The sequence below is a fragment of the Haemaphysalis longicornis genome, unplaced genomic scaffold, assembly GCF_048455015.1.
Source record: "Haemaphysalis longicornis isolate Haplotype H1 unplaced genomic scaffold, Haemaphysalis longicornis Haplotype H1 scaffold_1, whole genome shotgun sequence".
Classification (NCBI taxonomy): Eukaryota; Metazoa; Arthropoda; class Arachnida; order Ixodida; family Ixodidae; genus Haemaphysalis; species Haemaphysalis longicornis.
Genome location: NW_027526203.1, coordinates 400,499,579 through 400,517,127, shown reverse-complemented (window position 1 = coordinate 400,517,127; position 17,549 = coordinate 400,499,579).

Sequence of the window (17,549 nt, the reverse complement as noted above, 5' to 3'; positions counted from 1 at the left end):
GACGACTGACACTAACTCTGTGTGGTGTACCAGACACAGACTCGAATCCTGCCGGCACCGGTGCCGGTGCCGGTGTGATTTTTTGCGATTGTAAATGCTATGCTGACGAACGCGGACGGACTTTGTGCGGTCCTAAGGTACCCCGCACCTAAAATAAATCCCACGGTTACCAAAGTACGGTGTTTCTGCGTTATTTCGCGAGTATCCTGTGATTCGAAGCTCTTCGCGTGCGTTTTTTAAACAGGCTACATTTGCCAGTTTAGCCAACTCCCACCACCTGGTGTATAAAATGTGAAGCTCAGTTTCAAGCTCGCAATCTCTGCCTGCTTAGTCTTCACTGCACCCCGCTTTTATCGATCTGGTTCCTAAGTACCTTTTAGGAAATATCTTCACGGAAGCTGGCGTGAAGGGAGGCGCATTCAATGTGTGGTTTGCCCTTGGCGGTAAACTGAACATTGAGGGTTGATGCCAGGATGACGCGCTTTACCAGGGAGGCTGACAATACGTGTATGGCGCAGCCTTCATCACGCCACACCACTCCAGAACAGGTTCGAATACCGTTTCCAAAAAGATTGATGCTGCATAAAAAAAAAAACATGTTTTCTGCATTCCGAATTCATGACAGCCTGTAATGAACCCTCTGAGGGGGGCTGCATGGACATGCTGCTTACACTGTGGTCGGGCGAATTGAATGTTGAACGCAGCGCAACGGACCCTTTTTGCACCATTCCCCGTTAGTACTTTTGTCTCGGCTGGAGACGAAGTGGGTGGCTTAGATATTTCGAATTTACCTTTGAAAGTCCGCAACCGTAACAGACATTAGACGGAAAAAACACGAAAACCACATCGTCAGACACACAGAAAGAACATCACTCGATTTACATGTTATTTTTTGCGACATGATTGCGAAACAAGGTTTAGCGCAGTTACGACAAAAATGTTGAAAAGACTGGACGTGTGTTGTGGCGCTGGAGCAGCGCCCATCCAGTCTTTTCAACATCTTTGTGGTAACTGCGCTAAAGTTGGTTTCATAATCATAAAACTCGCCCAACGACATTTCTTCTTGAAGTTATCGCGACATCATCGTACTCGCAATGGAGGTACGACCGAGAGGCAGATAGAAAAATGAAGGGAGGGAGGGAGGGAGGGAGGGAGGGAGGGAGGGAGGAGGAAGGTAAGGAGGGAGGGAGGGATAAAGGAACAATTCAATTTTTGTGCCTTCATACATACAGTGTGAAATGCCTCGTGGGCTTCATTATATTTCATTTATTTTTATTCCAATCCGCTCTAGTTTGACTTGATTTTTATATTAATATACCCCACCCTCCCCCGATGCTCTAAAGCTTCTTTTCCTGCAAGTGGGGACGATAGAGTGTTTCTATGTATTTTGACTTACACCAAGTCAATCCGGAATCCTTGGAGTGCGGCTTCTCTTACACAAATGTACAGCTGCAGAGAAGCACCCTTTTCAGGGAGATATTCTTCTCGAGTGCACGTCTAAAGTAAGCGTCTCTATCGCAAGAAAAGTAGGAAGACGTTTGAAAAGGAGGATGAAAGGGGAGTGAAAAGAGCGCGTATCACCATTCAATAATTAAAATGCCTCAGTTTTAGAAGCGCAGTGTTCACTTATCTTTGGAAATAAATTACATTTCATGGATTCAGATGAGACAGGATGAAGGCTTCATTTCCACGCACACGCGCGTGTGTGTGTGTGTGTGTGCACGCGTATGCGTGTGTACGTATGTGTGTGCGCATGCATACACACATGCATACATGCGCTCGTTCATACGTACGTACATACATACATGCATGCATTCATACACACATACATACATAAATACGTGCATGCATACATACATACATACGTATATACATACATACATGCCTGCATTAATGCATACATACATACATACATACATACATACATATGTGCGTACATACATACATAAATACAAACAAACATACATACATACGTACATACATACATACATACATACATACATACATACATACATACATACATACATACATACATTCAGGGAACGATGGGGCTTTGAAGATGGTAACCAGATAGAAATATAATACTTTGGAGAAGGTAGCGGCCTCAGACCTCTGCCAACGTTTCGACAAGGGGACTTGTCTTTTTCAAGGCAACCTTCCCCAAAGTATTATTTCTACATACATACATACATACATACATACATACATACATACATACATACATACATACATACAGGCAACGATGGGGCTTTGAAGATGGTAACCAGATAGAAATATACTTTGGAGAACGTAGCGGCCTCAGACCTCTGCCAACGTTTCGACAAGGGGGCTTGTCTTTTTCAAGGCAACCTTCTCCAAAGTATTATTTCTACATACATACATGCATACATACATACATACATACATACATACATACATACATACATACATACATACATACATACATACATACATACATACATACATACATACATACATACATACATACATACATACATACATACATACATACATACACACACGGGACATAACCCAGCAGATGGCGTTAAAGAACATTGTCGTAGCTGTCTTTCTGGACATCAAAGCTGCCTTTGACAGTGTCACCCTTGATGCTATTTGCCGAGAAATGACGGCTGCAGGTATCAGGGGACAGATGTTTACGTGGCTAAGGGACTATCTTCAAGACATGACGGTATATATGACCACTACTAGCGGTGTTACTACCCGTCACACTATAAGACAAGGTGTTCCGCAAGGCGGTGTCCTTAGCCCCACTCTCTTTAACATCTGTCTTGTTGGTCTCCCAAAAGTATATCCTCCTGGCGTGAATGTAGATAGATAGATAGATAGATAGATAGATAGATAGATAGATAGATAGATAGATAGATAGATAGATAGATAGATAGATAGATAGACAGATAGATAGATAGATAGATAGATAGATGGATGGATGGATGGATGGATAGATAGATAGATAGATAGATAGATAGATAGATAGATAGATAGATAGATAGATAGATAGATAGATAGATAGATAGATAGATAGATAGATAGATAGATAGATAGATAGATAGATAGATAGATAGATAGATAGATAGATAGATAGATAGATAGATAGATAGATAGATAGATAGATATACCAAGATTTTAAAGAAGAGTAATGGCGTTGCTCGAAGAAAGCCTAGTGCGTAATGTCTGCAGTACTGTGGAGAAGCGGATAATAGTTTTTTGGTTATTGAGAGTTAATTAATTAATTGCAATTAATTATCTAACTCTAGAACTACTGTCCTAATCACTAAAGTGTCAATGAGGCGCTTGTAGGTACCCACGAGGGGCATCTAACTGCGGTATTTTCAGCAACGAACTAATTGCGTACTTATTCTGACTGATAAAGAAAACCCGCGAAATACAAAAAATCCCACGTGACGGCGCTCCTGCGCGCATCGTAAAGCAATGCCCTCAAACAGGCTGACTCTGAGTTAGCCAGAATGAAATAAACAAAAGTAAGAAAGAAGAAATGTGACCGAGTTTGTGCCTTATCTGCCACACGCGTCCCGCAAAACTTGCTGCTGCTGCTCCTTTCATGCATGCCATTATCAAGATGATGCGCTGTCTCTTGGGGCGGGTGACAGGTAAAGCAGTTGCTTTCAATCAACTTATTTGGGGGCGCTGCTTTACGATGCGCGCTGGAGCGCCGTCACGTGGTAGTTTTCATATTTCGCGGGTATCCTTTATCAGCCAGAATAAATGAGTACGCAGTTAGTTCTTCGCTGAAAATACCGCAGTTAGATGCCCCTCGTGGGTACCTACAAGGGCCTCATTGACACTTTAGTGATTAGGACAGTAGTTCTAGAGTTAGATAATTAATTACTATTAATTAATTAACTCTAATTAACAAAAATACTGTTCGCTTCTCCACAGTACCGCAAACCTAATGCGCTAGGTTTTCTTTGAGTAACTCCATCGCTCTTTTTTTTTTAATCATGGTGCATGATAGCTGGGACACCCTGTATATATGGGGGATGGGTGCATGGACTGCCGCATTTCTAGTCCCGCAGGTGAGTCCTGCCTTCCTGCACCTTTGATTGAACTCAGTTATTCTGTATGCTAGAAACGTGAGGATACTGGCTAGTTGGTTATCCCTATATTCACCACACCACAAAAAGGGCAAATAAAAACGAACAACAGATGGGGGCTCTCCGCCTGTCTGTTGTTCATTATTTTGTAATCCATCCATTACGTGTACGAGCATTATTTTATTAATGGGGTAATTTATATCCCAGCGTAAATAGCACATGCCTATATTTACTTCCAAATGGGACTCCAGGCCCATCTAAGCTGCGGAGCAAGCTTATGGGCGGCGTGTTGCCTAAAAATGGAGAGTGCGGTATACGACCAATACCGCCTAGACTTTGCAGCTGTGTACGTTTTAGTGACTGAGGTAGCCTGTTGTACTTAACAGTGCATGGTGAATGCACTCCTTCGCGGCGACCGGGCGCCGCTTTCACCTCCGCCTTAAGGGGAGAGAGAGCGAGAGAGAGTATAAACTTTTATTTGGGGCAGAGCAAGTGCTGTGTTGAAAAGCAAGACAAAAAGACGGGGAAATGGTCCCGTTTCTATGCCAGGTTGCCGGCATCGTGCACTACAAATAATACAAAGACACAGTACGGGAACGAAGGCGGTGGTAGTGCGAATAATCGTGGCAGCTCACAACCCCCCACGATGATTTAACAGGCCGCAAGAGAGAGGTACAGTAACTTTTATTGAAAAGAAAAGAAACAACCCACGAATGTCGGTGGGATGGCATAAACTCTGGCCAGCTACTCTGTGTGTTGAAAAAGCAAGGGCAAAAACAAGTGTGGATAGAGGATGACAGGGATGGAAAAGATGGGGGAGAGAGATGAGGCTATGACTGCATACAAAGCATGATTAACAGGGTTAAGTTCAGAGACTAACAAGTAGCGCACGGGTCGTCTATGCTGCCCGAAAGTGTACGGTGGTATCGCGAGGGCTTTCCCAGCGACCTCCACAGTTGTGCGCGAGATAACACAAAGGGAAAAGTTCGTCGGGATAACTGCCTGTGTCGGCAAGACCGCGATGAGCGGGGCGTCCTCTCCTTGGGGGCGGCAAGCGGGAGACAAACGTGCGCTGCATGCGCGCACACCTCGAGTACAAAGAGCGGGCTCGAGTGGGTGTGTCCCCGACTTGACCACATAGTGCGGCGGGACGTGCGATGCACCGACTATTCGCACCACGCACTCAACACCTCTACATCACGCAGCGGGGGCCAAAAGTGTTCTACAGCCGCCATACACGCTTGCTCGTGGCGCACGCCTTTCAACGGCGAGGGCCAGAGGCCGGGAGGGAAGTGAAGGTAGCACCCGTATATTGGCGTGTGCGGCACCCTGTCATGCAGCGTCGGTGGCACGCAACTGTGACAAGACGTAACCAACAGCGACGTCAATATTCCTCTTTATCGCACATCTCTATTCCGTGTCCTATCGGGGAGAGGGTGTCGTTGTTTCTGAGGCGAGCTCCCAACTTTGTTTCGTCGATGGTCTACTCTGTCTTGAGACTTTTGACTGTCAAATTTCTCGATGTCCTGCCGCTTCATTCAGGCTCTCGTGCTCTACCCATCGAAAAGACGAACCAGCGCGTGGTTCGTCTTCTCTTCAGCTTTGTCCCTGTCTTAATGTTCGCTAGTACAATGAATTCCTTAGTCAGTAACCAACTCGCCCAACTTAGCGCTTTAAAGTGAAGCTTTCTTGGTCTCACTGATGGCGATCATCCCGTCCCCAAAACTCTATGAACCCCTACAACCCCAACGACAGCGAACGAATCCCTGACGAGAAAGCTGAGCGTTTCAATCATCGTTGTCGCTAAGCGAAGGGGCGTTTTCTTTCTTTTTATTTTTTTTTGGGGGGAGGAGGGGCGGGGGGTGACTATTTAAGGGTCGAAAGGGTAGGAAGAGGTAGCGGTGATCTGGGGAGCTGCAAAATCATCGTTATTAAAAAAAAAGCTAAATGAGCAACTGTGTACCGTAAAGGTACGTTAGCGTTGGAAGCCTCTAAATAGAATTCCGCAATTGCAATTGGAGTGAAGGTAAATGACCTGTTCCCCTTTCTCTTCTTTCCCTGCTTCCCTTCTGCACGCGACCGTGCCTACAGAGTCGGTGCGGTGCCACGCAGATCCATTGCGAGAAGCTTCACAGTCGCAACGGGGCTTTTGTCACGGCGTTCAGCGAACACTCGCGACGTGCCATTCGTCCGAAGTGGCGCGTCGTCCTAATTGATTCGGCCACCGACGGGTTACGTTATGGCTGCCTGGTGCGCGCGCCCGCGCGGCGGCCGAGCCGCGCAGCGCGCGACGTCCCGCGCAACAGCGCTGCCTCATTGCCCACGGCCGGCCCGAGACAGGTCCCGCTCCTTTTCGCCTCCAAGAGGGAGCGCCTTGATTCCTGCGCTTGGTCGGCCATATTCCCGCAGGTGCTCGGCATCCATCTATGACAAGCCGGGCCCGATTTTTGCATGTGCCACTGGTGCGTGTAATTCGACGACGAGGCGTCGTCCGGCGCTGCTGCTTTCCCCTTTGCGCTTTTTCTTCGCGAGGAGGAGCCCCACGAGGGCCCTTGCAGAGCCGGCCATTTTTCTCCCTCCTCGTGTTCGGGCTGCGCGGTCACTGGGGAACCCGACTCCGGCTGCCAAAAGGGAGGAGGAGAAAAAAAGAGGGCCTTTAATGCCGAAGCGATATATGCATATGCGGCTCGCGAGGTGCCTGGGCATGCCGGTGACGTGATTTTTCCCGCCTTCCTCCCCCAACTCTTGCTTCTCGGCGCCCTGTGAAGGAGCGGAGACGGGCGCGCAAGGAAAGGCGTCCCCTAAAAAGCTCTCCTCCGATGCAAATATGAAGAGGCCCCGATTTCTGCCCCCCTCTCCGGCCTTTGGGGCTGAAAGAAAAGCGCGGAGTGCCAACCTAGAGGGGCTCTCAATCGAAGGGAGGCGGCTGCGGAGAGAAGATATCAGCCGCACAACACGTGTGGCCTCTTCCCGTGCCGGCCCGCGCGTGTCTATGCACCAAATCGAAAAGTGCGCGCCCGCTGGATGTCGCAAAGCTTAAAACAAAACTGCAAGCCCGTTTGCTTTTCTACGGCCTCCGTGCATATCTACGACACTCGCGGAATTTTTTTCCCTTCACTTCGGCATCGTCTTCCGTGTTACTCCTGCCTTTACTTCGGTCTTTCACGTTTTTGGTGTATAGTGCGCGCTAGCTCTCAAGGAGTTCCCAGCTTCGTGCAGCTTGAATCCGACGCTCTCTTCCCCGAAGCGCATTTATGTCACTCTGTTTCATTCGCCTCTGGCACTTTCTGGGAAAGGCTCCGTGTACGCTAAGACCGAGCTGCGCGCTACGCGGCCGTCTGTTGCGCTCGCCTCGCTACTGAGGCCCCCAGGCGCTACGCGGAGCGCAACAGCCCAGGTCGGCCGCGCTGCCTTCGCGTGCCATTCATCGCCTACGCGCTGGCATCAGCCTCACGCCACGCTCATGCTACACCCTCGGCTAAAAGCGCCGCAGCTCCAAAAAGTGCTCTTACTAGCCGAGCACGATTCTTCAGCGCTTCGGCGCCTCCGAGAAATTCATTCTTGGCAGCCTTCCGAGCCCTATGCATGCGGGCAGACCGCATCAATCACTTGTCTTGTCCGGGCCCAGCAGTTCGTCCTGTTAGGGCTTCTTTCGGTGGAGGCGCGGCGAGGTGAAACCCAGAACAGCGCGTTCTGCATTCTTCGTGTTTCCTTGAAAAAAAAAATAGTGTTCCATTCTTCACGTTTGGCTATCTTCATTCTCCACTCGCGCGCAAAGGGTGCACTGGAAGGCGATGACCACTGTAAAGCACGCGCGTGGACTTTACCGGCGAGCCCTGAACAACTGCTCTACGAGAGGTCAGAAAGCAGCCCGTGCTGGCCACGTACCGAGTAACTACATATGCGGACCCGCGCGTCATGGTTGAGCTGCTACGTAAACACTTTGTTACAACGTGTATACGGGGTGTGGTACGTATGCGATTTCGTTTGGAAGACAAATACAAAAAATAAGAGCGGTGAGGCTAAAAAAATGTTATACATTTTTTTCATGCACAATTTAATGGTCTAGTTTGTTGCGCAAAATGGTGAACAAAAGGCTGAATTTAAGTAGGTCTCCCAACGGGAAAGTCGTCGAGTGTATGAAACGTGAAACTGAAGCTTCCCGCATAGCCATACAGCCTCCGATCTAGCAAACAAGCTAGCAAGCGAGCGAGCAAGCCAACAAGTAGCAGGTTGAGGATGCGTCCCCGGCTGATCGTCGAGAGGGAGCAAGCCACCGAGGCAAGAGGTAACAAAAACGCTAAAGGACTGACATTGGGTCAGAGGCGGCAACCTGCGGAGTTAGAGAGGTCAGAAATTTTGACCACGACCTCGCCCGACGAGTTTCAGGTTGAGGGAGGGTATGGTTGAAGCTGAGGACCAAATGAGGTTTAGATCGCTGATACCCTTCTCGTGTGATTGTGTTTGTGTAGCAAGGAATAAGCGTCTCTCAAGCAACGGCCCTCTAAATTGTGCCAAAAATCTCTCGATATTTAGCTGAAACATTTTGATTCACTTCAAGCCTTACATATTGAGTACCTGAACTCTGGCAACAATCTACACTTTCGTTGACATGATCTGTACATCTGTGGCTTTTTTTTTTTTTTTTTTCATTAAAGTGTGTGTGGTTGAGCCCAGCGATCCGCCATGGAACCATTTGGGAGGGAAGCGAGTAAGCCTAGGCAGTTACATCCGGTCGTCAAAAAGGGATCTGAATCGGGGCGGCATCCCACAGGGCACGTCTTGAATTAGATTCGGCGATCTTACTCCCATTCAAACCAGTGTCCAGAGAAAGGGGGGTAAAGAACTATCTTTAAGGTGACTGACGACGTCAGCCGAGCTAAGATGCCTACCTTGCAACACCAGATGAATATATGGATGATAATGATGATGATGATTGCCGTGATAATATATGCACATGCGATCAGTTATTCACAGGCTTTGACGAAGATGTATGTTTCGCTGATACGTCATCATGGCGTTTGTCGCGTGTGACTCACGTTTGGGACACGACTGTGACAGGATACACTACAGGGCGGCGTGATGACCATACTCTTGGCCGAGCGTGCATAGGAAATTGCCGGCTAGCCCAAGAAGGTTCTTTGACGACTTTCTTGGAGGGGGAGGGGGAAACATTATAATCCAGAGAATGTCAGCGCGAATCGCGCTGGATGAGAGTGGATCACTCTTCACGGGATTGTATATGCTGCCTTCGCCACCTGGCCCCTGGTAACCAGCCGTAGCTGATCCTCCAATGCGGGGCTGGACAGCAAGATCTCCCATGGCTCGCTATGGGAACTGGTGGGGTTATTAGGGGAGGAAATGCGGATGGGAGGGAGTGTTGTGTGCTGAAGTCGCACTCTGATATCATGTGGCGAAGAGTACCTAGCTGTTAACATAATGGGCAGGATATACTGTCTGGGAAGCATGCCATTGACTAAGCGGGGGGGGGGGGGGGGGGCGTTAAAAATACCGATTGTATCTGTCGATCCATTACTTGCTGCTCCCGTGTGAGTTCTGGGTGCGAGGCAGGAAATCTCGGCCTATCCTCTAAATAGTGCCTCCCTATCTCCCTGTAAGTAACCGTAGGCTGACTTCTAGCCTCCTCCAGGGCCGTTGCCATGTACAATAACGCGTGGGCCTGTCGGTAGACAAACTCACTGCCCTCCACCGAGGAGTGGGCTGGAACCCATACTAATTCTACTTGGCTGTCCGGAGTCGTTTTGTCTCTCAGGACGCGAAGCACCCGCCGGGACACCCAGCCTGACTGGAAGTTCCCGTACGCCTGCTGCGAGTCGGTGACCACCTTGGTAATGCTAGGAAGGGTGAGGGCTAGGGCCAACTCTTCCGCTTCTTCCACGTGTATTATTTGAAACGATGCGCTTGTCGGCATCTCGCTCCTGCTTTTTACTACCGGCACTGCTCTGGTCGTCCCCTTGTTTTTGAAGGCTTCCGTGAAGACGGCACCCTCGTTGCTCCCCAGTAGCCTGTTGAGAGCACGAGCCCTGGCCTCACCACTGCCGCCATGGTGAGCCCGATTCATGTTCTTTGTGAGAGGCTTGCCCTAGTATTCTGAGTCCTTACTCCACTCGAGCCTCCAGTGGTGAAGATCCTTGAAACCGTTTTTCCCACGCATAAGCAATGCGGAACCCTTCCCTCAGCCGAGGGGAGGAAGAAAGTGGAGTGGAGGAGCCACTTAGAATACGGCCCTTGGTCTTGACTGCGTCTAGCCATTTGTCCGCAAGCTGTTCTCGATAGTTCAGGTCTGCCACGCCCCAGCCAATTCTTCACAGGACGCGCGGACGCGCCTTAGTCTGACTCATCCTAGCTGTTTTTTGGCTGGATAGGTGGTCCTCAACCAGCTCGTCCACTAAATTGGGTAGAGCCATCTGCAGGAGCTTTCTCTCGACGCACTCATGGGGACTCCGATGGCTTGTTTAAGTGCCTTGCGTATTTTTGTGTCCGCCTGTGCCTCTCTGAATTGTCCCTTGTTCATCAGGAGGTAAGGTGTGGCGTACGTTATTCTTGACACCACAAAGGCTTGGACTAGCCTGAGAGTGTCGTTCTCCTTCATTCCTCTCCACCTGGTTGCCACCCGCCGAAGCATGTGCAGGATCTGTTCTGATGAGTGCTTGAGCTTGCGCAGAACGTTGTTGCCTTGCCTGCCTGGATGGTAAGCCCCAGAATCCTAACGCTGGGTCCTGGCACGATGTCTTCCCCCTCTAGGACCCCCTTCATGTCTTCCTTCTGTTTCTTGGGCTATCGAACCGAGCGACCACCAGTTCAGGTTTTTGAGGCGAACGTCGCAGCCCACATTCCTTTGCGTATTTATCAACCACACGTGCGCCTGCTTGGAAGGTGTCTTGAATTCATCCTCAGGAACCTGCCTTCGTTGTCCAAAACAAAATGTCGGCATAGAACACGTGCCCCAAGCCTTCAACCACCCCGAGCGCCCTGGGCAGACCAATAAGTGCCATATTAAATAGAAAGGGCAAGAGGACGGATCCCTGTAGGGTCTCCTTACTTCCCAACATTATGGGTGGGGATACCACTTCCCCAACTTTGATTCGAGCGTTACGGTCAGCCAGGAAATCCCGCACGTAATTGTACGCCCGCTCTCCACAGCCTGTGGCCTGAAGGTTGGCTAGGATGTTAGCGTGGCAAACGTTGTCAAACGCTCCCTTGAGGTCCAGTGCTAAGATGGCTCTAGGCGATTACTTCGTGGCTTTCTCATGACGTCTTCCTTCAGTTGCAGCAGTACGGCCTGCGTGCTTAAGTACCTCCGAAATTCGAACCTATAGTGTCCGGCATTTGATCAGTGCTGTGCAGATGTTTTTTCAGCCTGTTCAACACCATTCTTTCCGTGATCTTGCCCACGCAGGACGTGATGGAGATACGCCGTAAGGTATTTATGTGTGCTGACTTCCCAGTTTTTGGGATGAGCCTGACCTCCACCTCTTTCCAGCTGCTTGGCAACACGCCGCTCTCCGAGCACGGTTCATGTGTTCAAAGAAATTTTTTTTTACTTTGTCGCTTAAGTTGTTGAGGAGTCTGTAAGTAATAGCATAGCCTTCAATGCTTTCTGGTCATGAAGCCCCGCCGTAACGCTATAGGAGAGCCTCGGATGCTGCCCAAGGATACCGCGCGCGTCGCTGGCGTTGATCGAAGGACAGCCGGGGTCGTGGTCAGAGGGCGTTCGGCAGGAAATGGACGCTCGCCGTGGTAGTAGCAGTGGACGGTCGCTTTACTTGTCGTGTGCCGCTAAAATGAATGTGGCTTTTTGTGAGTGCTGAAAAATTTCGGGTGAACGTTCATGTTCTTACTGCGTTCCTTCTGCCGATCTGGCTTCAGAGGAAACAGCGACAAAGCGTCGCTATTTCGCTCTCCTTCTGACGCCGAGCTGCGCGCGATACAGAAGCGTATAATTCCCGGAAAAAAGTTAGCGAATTGAGCTTTTATTTATTGCACGTCCACGTATGTAAAAAAGAACATTTTCATACCGGCTTGGTGAATGCGTCGTGAATAGAGATAAATAGCGCGTCAATGTGTGCGCAGACATTGTAGAGTGCATACCCCTCGGCAACTGTGCTGCGGCAAATTGTGGGCCCTACAGTAGAAAAGATCCAGTAGAAAAGAAGTGCCTCCTGAATTTTTTTACTCGCAAAACGAATAAGCCTCCGAGGACAGAGGTTTGCTCAAAACTCCCAGCGAGTGAAGGTGAACCCGAGCGAGTGAGAGCTGCTGTGGACTTTTTTTTTTTTTTTGGCATTGTCTTTCTTTTAACACGAGAGTGTTTTATTCCCGGGTACACGAAGATTTCACATACGTCATATCCGTCACGGAAGTGACGCCAGTACAGCGAAGCAAGCGGCCTGTAAAGAGTGCACCCCTGCACACGGGGTCTTCTTGCGGGGAAGCAACCTTTAGTACTAAAGAGTAAATTATACATAGGGTTGTTCGTTTTCGGGTTTTATATTTTAACACGAAAGTGTTTTATGCCAGGATACACCAAGATTTCCCTGACGTCATATCCGTCACGGAAATGACGCCAGTACACCTTTGCCGAAGCGACCCACCAGCAGGACGTCGCCCGCCAATCCCACCCACAAGACAGGCGCCGTCCCGCAAAATAATGCTCAGCTGCAGATTTCGCTGCACATTTCACTTTCATGTTTTACCGATTCCTATGACAGAGGAATCAACCACAGTTTTTTGTTTTCTTTTTCTTGTGGGGGGTAGGGGGAAGGTGTTGCTTGTTTTGTAATCAGGCCCATTGCCGGACTGTAAAAGGAGCTCTTAAAACTACCGCATTTTTTTTATTACCCGGAAGATCTTTGTTTCTGGGCTAGAAAGACCCTCGCTATATAAAAGGCCTCGTCACCATATGCCTGTAACTATGTCAACTATGTTAGTATCGTAATTCGAATAAATTTGTAAAAATGTGAATATATAAATGTTCGCTGTGAATGAGTTTGCGTTACCGCACGTGTAGCGAGAAATGGACAAATCCGAGGAGAATTAAAAAAAATACTCCAACTGCCGTTCCCATTTTAAACTGCCCTTCCCATTCTAAACTTGAATTCTACAACCAAATTGTTTCCATTAGAAACCAGAAGCACTCGCAAGAGTAATCTTTGTTTTATATTGTTCAATATTTCCAAGGTTTTGAGCGTTTTGAAAAAGCGCAATATGATACCGCGCCGCACCTCAACCATGCGTCAAATGAAAGCATTGAGGAATCTGAGTCTGAAGGGAGCTGGAAAGAAAAAAATGTCCACCCATGTAACTTTTCTGTTCGCTTGTTCGCTCCGCGTCGGTATGTCTCTCCTCAAAGGCGTCGCCGGGGCGAAGGGGGGGGGTCTTCGGCGTCACAACACCCCCCAAAATTTTGTGGGGCATTCCCCCTCCTCTAGGCCTTTTTCCAGTCCATACTCTTTACACGTTTCATCTATAAATTTAAACATAAAAACAAAAGAAGATAATAAAACGAAAATGAGGTATCATTTGGGCGCAGACTACGCTTTCTAATTTTTTTTACTGGCTGGTTATAACACCCCCCGAAAGATATTTCTGGCTACTCCGCTGTCTCCCCTGCTTTTCGCGCGGGGTTGCGTCCAAGCAGGTGCCAGAAATTAGTTTTGCATGTCACTGAAAGAAAGAAAATGTGTCGAACCTAGCCGCCTACAGCATCCAAGCACAAAGCACCATGGCCAAGCCAACTTGGCTTTCGACGCGCGTCAATTTTCCCTAGAAGCTAACAGCGGCGTTTCCAGAGCTTCGGTGGCGGTGCTGTGAAATCGATTTGCAAGGTTGACAGCTCCAGCTGGGCTGGGCTATGAGGAGCGCGGTCAAAGGCCAGGAGAGAATTTACATCAGCTCGGAACCCAACTTCATCTAAACGCCCCCACGAGTAGGGACTTCTCAGAAATTTCTCAGAATCAAACCCATACATCAGTCGACATAGATTTAGTAACGTAATTGACTGGCCTAGTTAGTATTCCATTCACAACCCAAGCGCTCTTATGTTGTCTTTTCTAGTCCCTGTCTATTTTTGCGCTGAACTGTGATCAGACGACAGTTTTTAGCGCGTGTTCTGCTTGAAAGGGAGTCCCCATAAGGGCTGCAATGATAAGACTTTCCTGTCGGCGTCGTTTCATAGCCGCAATGGAGGGTATAATTACCAACAACGCTTTTTTATTGAGCAAGTGCAGCCAAAGGCGTGCGCAGGTCCTGCTGCGCGGCTGCACGCACGGAGCAGCGGCGGCTGCCCGATGCCCTCCGATTTGCGGCGGCGCCCCTCGCGGTAGCCTTTGTCCCCAAACGAAACTTGGGCGGGAATTTCATGACCGGGAAAGCATTGAAGGACTGTGGTAATTGCGTCCGGCCCTGGGGAACTGCTTCTGTTGCTTTCAGAAATGGCCGTTCGTAATTCATGAAATTAGCAGGAAAACAGCTGAGTATGCCGCCGAGCTTTGTAAAGAGAGTTGGGTCAGCCGCTGTGACGGTCTACGCGGGCGCTCTGTATACCCGCAAGACTTGGCAATTGTTCCGCCACCTCACAGACCCACTGGCCAGCAAAAGCGCGACAAACCGAAGCATGGCGCGCACATTAAACAACTACGCAGGAGATGCGAAAATACTCATGGAAGACCTTAAAGACCGCTATATGAAGACTTATGGAAGAGTGTGCGGCAACCTGGACCGTACAGAGGTACCCCCAATGAGGTCTTGGGCAGACCTTTCGCCGAATTTCTTGGAGCTGCTTTGAAGCGGCTTTGATGTCTTGAAGAGCTAGATGGTGTTGAATCACAGGTCAGTGACCATTTTTGAGGGCGTTCATATGTGACGTGGGTGCCTATGTTGACGTCATAGCCAAATGGGAATCGGTCAATCGGCCGCAAGCTTCTGACGGCACAAGCCATTGTCACGGGCCAATCCACCTAAGTGGGTTGGTGTGAACGTAGCCCTGTGCTCAGCGTTTGCTGTATAAGTGACCTTTTCGTTGTATAGGTGACCTTGACAACGGGACAAGCAACGCCATCGTGTACGTCAATCGTCGGGTACCGTTTATCGGCGCCAGACCTCTAAGCGTGACGTTAGGCCTAACGTAGGGCCGCCGCAAACCCGCATTTGCCGCCGCATGGGGACGTCTCAACCAGTGGGAACGTTAGCCCGGGACATACCCTCGTTCGCAGATAATGAGATGGAAATGGTGGGTGGGTATGTTGACATATTATACAGCGGGATGTTTCGCCGATCTTCGCTGAACGGACCATGTAAGGCTATCCTCTTAAAACATATTTAGGGGCTGGATTGAAGCCTAGTTATTTGGGTAGTTACCGACAGCTAGTTCTGTCAGATTAAACAAGGTGGCATTTTGTCTTCAAGGTCTATTAGCCAAGAATATATTGTGTGCTGTGTCGATCTATTTGATAACTAGTGAGGGCATAAGCACCTTTAACACAAGTATAACCTTCATAAACCAAGGGAACGCACCTCGTTCAGTCGTATCTCGAATTCAGCTTGTGGAACGACGCTAAACGTTTTTCTACTCATGAACGGCCCCTCTCTAGCATTTTTTTTTAATTTATTCATATTGTTAATCTGTGTGCCCTGTTGGTTCAAACTGTAAATGCGGAGCATATTTTATGCTGGCACTGTTTTTTTTTAATATTTGATCAGATACATGAGCTTGCCAATCAACGCACTCACTACGCAAAACTGGAAGGGATGTGTGACCAGAAAACAATATCTTGATTCTATATTTATTACCTAGGGCATTCCAGCTTCCGCAGAAAAAAGCCTCCCAACAATTTTTCAGCAGCTTGGTGAGGCAATCGCTGAACCAATGTCTGAGGCTGATGCTGACATCTGTCACCACGGGCCAAAGAAAGACGGTGGGTGCCCAAACATCGTGGTGCAGTCCAACTCGAGAAGGAAGCGAGACGCGGTTATCGACAAAGCACGTAAGAAGCGATTGTCTGCCTCGACTTTCAAGCTGGAAGGAAACTCGCATGTTTTCGTGAATGACCATTTCTACCCAGTACTGAATAAGCTGCTCGGCGAAGTTATTGCTCGAAAAAAAATGAAAAGAAAAGTGGTAGTACATGTGGACCAAGGGAAGAAAAATAAACGCAAGAAAGACGGACGAGTCATGTACTCTCCGTGTAACCCCCCGAAAGACATGGAAAAAATACAGTGAACCTTTCGCGAAGTTTGTAGGCGACCAGCCGTGTCTCATTGATCAATGACGGCAATTAATGTTCTGAGACCATCTGATGTTTCTAAGTTATACAAAACCACGAAGAAATGCACAGCTTTCTTTTATTTGACCACGCAATCAGCTCGGAGAAAATGTGATGAGCTGCATACCTTGTTATCTTGCTTGGATTTTTGCTTCAATGTCGTTAGCTTCTGTGAGACATGGTATCGGGGCGAGGACGAAGTATTTAAAATGGCTGGATGCACAACTCGTCCTATAAACCGCTGTCACAAAAAGGGGAGGCTTACTATTGATGACTAAGCACAACCTAAAATGTGAATTAATAAAAAAATTTACTCCTATAACTAATGATTTTGAAGCCCTAACCCTCAAATGACAACAAAACATCTTCTCTGTGATTTATCGACCACCTAGCGGGAATGTTTCTAACTTCTTCGCTTACCTGGATACGTTTTTTGGTTGGAATAATGGCGACAACTTCCACCTGGTTTTGGGCGGTGATGTCAACGTCAACCTGCTAAACGAATCAACAGTCCAAGGCGAGATAGTAAGTCTACTAAGCTCAAACGTGCTAGTTAACGCCATCAATACATCCACTCGTATTCAAAATCAGTCTGCAACCCTAATCGATGTATTTATCACGAACATAGGAATTTCAAAAATAGTTTCAGGCGTCATCGCAGCTGATATTAGTGATCACCTTACTTAATTCTTAACGACAGATGAAAATGTAGTCCACAAAACTTTTAAACCGGTGCGCAGTGTAACATTTCAAGATATAAACCCTTCGACATTATAAAAGTTCCGAAACAAGCTCTCGCAAGTAAACTGGGAAGAAGTGCATGCTCAAAGTTGCCCTGACAGCGCTTATGAGACGTTCTTGTCAATATTTAAATCGGCCTACCAGGACTGCTTCCCGTGCAAGACATTCCAACCTGAAAACTCACGCAGACCCTGGATTGCACCGCAATCTTTAAATTTAATAAAAAATAAAAATGCTCTTTTCCAACATTATTTAAATACTAAAGATAAGGCCGACGTACACACGTTTAAAGTGTTTCGAAGTAAAGTAACTGGGATCTTAAGACAAGCCAAAAGGAACTATTTGCATAGTTTGTTTAATACAGAGACCCTAAGAAGGAACGACATTGTATGGAAACGACTAAACACTACTTGGCCGAGGACCACGGAGGACTGCAGCATACGCAAGA